The sequence below is a fragment of the Mytilus edulis genome, chromosome 14, assembly GCF_963676685.1.
Source record: "Mytilus edulis chromosome 14, xbMytEdul2.2, whole genome shotgun sequence".
Classification (NCBI taxonomy): Eukaryota; Metazoa; Mollusca; class Bivalvia; order Mytilida; family Mytilidae; genus Mytilus; species Mytilus edulis.
Genome location: NC_092357.1, coordinates 19,380,266 through 19,384,378, shown reverse-complemented (window position 1 = coordinate 19,384,378; position 4,113 = coordinate 19,380,266).

Below are 4,113 nucleotides of genomic sequence, written 5' to 3'. Positions count from 1 at the left end.
ATATAAAAAACATGACGTTTTTTTAACATTCAATGATTTTCCAAACGTTTTGAATTGGGTTAAAAAAAATGTTGAGGAAACTATTAGGAATATGTAATATGTGTAGTCTTGAAAAGCTGTTATAGTTTTTTTATACAATGGTATCTATTTTGTGAATTGAGTTGTCGAATTTTCTTAAATCATTCTTTCAAATTGAGCATCTATGTAATGCTTTCAATAGTAAAAAGCGTATGTTTACGTGGTAAACATTTTAGAACACATATGATAGGAGAGCGTTCAATACCATTGAAAAATATATGTAGCAAGCGGATCATTTAAAAAAACAGTTAAATTTGATTTTCTATTCAATTTCGATTAAGCAGTTGCTCAGTTTATTTGTCCATTTCTCTTTAAGCATTATACAAATGAAAGCTTGTTGTATAATGTAAACATTCTTTTTGTCAATAGAAGTTTAAGTTAACTAATGCAATACTCTTCATCGTATTCACCATACATTGAATATGTTATATAGGAACATCCAATAAAAAGAATACAGCGATTCACATTCAATACAGTCTAATAGTTTTCTCGGGTTATTGCATTTGCATAACTTTAAAGCTCTTTTCAAGAATCCTAGTTGATCAATCTTTTATTTTGGAAAGCTTTGAGAATATCCTTTCTTCAATATGGTTTCTTCAATGTGGTTTCAATTTGTCTAAACATGTTACATGTACTGATGATTTCCTGATTTTCGTTACGTATATACGTATATACTAGCAATTTGCAACAGTCTAGAAAAAGAGTAGCAAACACCCTAAAATGAAAGAATAACTAGAATCTAAGTAAAAAAGGGTACCAAAACATAACTTAAGGATGTTTGCTACTCTGTTTAAAAATAACAAGCTTTTAAAAAGACTGTTATGAATTGGTAGTATATAAATAAAGAAAAAAATAAAAGAACAAAAATGTGGAGGGTCCGTGTGCTTGTTCCCGAGATATAAGCCATAAAAACTATGAAAAAATAACAACGATTCTATAAGATTTTGAAATATGTCTTTTTGAACTTTATGTTACAAAATTATGAATAGAAAAGTAGGGTTAATGGGAAAAATTTTGAATGGCAATACATGGATACAACCAAACGATTCCGAAAATCTGGCAAAAATTCAAAAAATAGAGGAGCAAACTTTCTTAAGACGGGCATAAGTTACACAACCTGGGAAGTACGTCAACAAATAAGTATAAAGTTAAATAAGTTGAAAAACTTGTGTCTAATCCGTTTGTCATTTTTGAACAATAAATGATGTTTAAACCAAATAAAAAAAAATGAGACCGATGAAGCTGTGTCTGTTGTTTCTTTATTGTTTAGGTCTGGAGGATATTATTAATGGAACCAAATCAAAAAAAGTTTGGATTGTTAACGAAAAGAAGATCATAAATTTATCGGAATTATAAATTAGATGATCTGAATTATAAATTAGATGATCTGACTTCTTTGATATTTTTGTTTTTTGAGAAGTGAATGCAGGAACTCAGACTCATATGAGAAAAAGAAAGAGATCAGTAAAGAGAGGTGCACAATGCGTTCCCATGGGCATGCCGACATTTTGTTGAAATTTTTTAACTCCAAATTTTTAAATATGTTGTCAATAAGAAATTCTAGCATGCTAAACACTTGTTCCTCGATGTAGCATTTGTTTGTCGCAATTAACAAAATATAACTTATGGTATCCTTAAGTAATGAATTTATATCGTATGCTATAATTTTGATATTGGAGAGAATTGTGGATTATTCTTTTATACAATTTGATATGAATAATGATGAAACACAGGTAAGAAATTTTGGCCACATAGTCGCGTGCTTGTCTCAATTGTGGAATATTTTCATCGGTTATAATAGATTATCGATGATCATCTCAACGAGATTTATTTTCTCGCTTGAGCCGGAACAACGAAAGCGAGAAAGGCAATCAAGTTGAGATGATCAATGATAATCTGTTCATCGCTATTTTACCTATGACGACGTTGTCACGTTCATGTCAATTTCGTTAGCAACGCCAAGTGCCTGCTTAGTTTCTAGCATATATCTAAGACAGCTGCATAGTTTGACAAAAGTCCAAGTTGATTTGAAAAAGTTATTAAAAAAATTAAAGTGTACTATCTCTATTTTGTTCAAACTGCAAATTCTAGCTTTTTTTACCTAGATTTATTTAATTCTTAAATTTTACAGCAATACAACAAAAAAATTAATGACATGGGATTCAGTAAGCTTAGTATATATCTAAGATAGCTGCATAATTTGAAGAAAATTCAAGTTGATTTGAAAAAGAAATAAAAAAATTAAAGATGCATATCTGAATTTATATATATTAATTATTATTTTTACCTATATAAAATTCTTTCATTTCACAGCAATAAATAAAACTACCTAATAAGCTTGAATTTTGTAAGATCAATATTTAATTTAGTTAGATGGGCTGATTTACACCAGTCAAAATTAAATTAATCGAGACAGGTTGAGACTGGTTAAGACTGAGTCGAGACTAGTCAAGACAGGTCGAAACAGGTCGAGCCTTGGTCAAGACCATTTCAGACTACACGAAGATCATCCAGTACTGATTCAGACTAATTAAGTAAAGTCAAGACCTAGTCGAGTACACTTTAGTACAGTTCAGTACAGGTGAGACAATGTCGAGACTAGTCGAGTAAAATGTGTGCTTGATTTTTCTGGTCGAGCACAAACACTGGTCAATTCAGACTCTGAGCAGTTTGTAGTGATATATGACTTAAATACTTACCTTGCCTAAATTTTACACTTTTGTCCTATTTGAAATGGTTTTTTTTCATATCTGTCTTTCCATCCACTTGCAACATTCAGTATCTTTCAAAAATATATTGACTAAAAGTTCGGTTCCATACCGAACAAACTTATTAAGATGAAGACAAACTTACGGTCTTAAACAAAGCAATGGAGAGCATACAATTAGTCAAAGTATATCATGCCTTTTGACTTGAATGGATGTTTAAATTTCACAAAGACTATCAATGATATGCAAGGTGCTTCATAATAAACAAACAAAATATCGCAAAAGATATTACAAAGTCCGCCTCCGGAAATACAAAAGATGTAGCATGTGAATTTTGTCTTTTCTGGATCAATTTACGAGACGTAAATATTGGTAGCCTACTGACACCTTAATTTATTTAAAATGAAGACAAATAAATGTGATCAAATTACAGACTAAAATAAAATAAAAAAAGAGAATGGGGAATGTGTCAAAGCGAAAACAACACGCCATAGAGCAGACAACACCCGAAGGACACCAATGGGTCTTCAAAAATGTAGCGAGAAACTCCCGCACCCGGAGGCGTCCTTCAGCTGGACCCTTAAAAATATGTATACTAGTTCAGTGATAATGGACGTCATACTAAACTCCGAATTTTACACAAGAAACTAAAATTAAAAATCATACAAGACTTTCAAAGGCCAGAGGCTCCTGACTTGGGACAGGCGCAAAAATGCGGCGGGGATTAAACATGTTTATGAGATCGCAACCCTCCCCCTATACCTCTGGCTAATGTAGAAAAGTAAACACATACCAATACGCACATTTAAAATTCAATTAAGTTTTCCGAGACCTCTCAATGCACATTTTACATGTTTACCTGTAAAACATTGTATTATACAGGTTATTTGGCAGTTACCATACCTTTTTGTAGCTAATAAAAAACATTCAGATTTAAAGTACATGTACATGTTTATAAGATGCTACATGTGAGTGGATGTTGACATTTTGATAGTTTTGCACAAGAAGGCGAGAACACATATCCTTACGAAGCAACTGGTCCTGACTTTTTAAAAACCAGCTACAGACAGACATTGTTATTTCTGTGTAGGTTTGGTGCCTTCTGGTTTGATTTTTACAATGTAATTTATAATGTATATTCTTTACATAATCTTCCTTTCCAAACAAAATGAATAATCTGCTGATTGTAGTGTTTTTAATTTTAGTTTCTTGTGTACAATTTGGAAATTAGTATGGCGTTCATTATCAATGAACTAGTATATATTAGTTTAGAGGCCAGCTGAAGGACGCCTCCGGGTGCGGGAATTTCTCGTTACATTGAAGATCT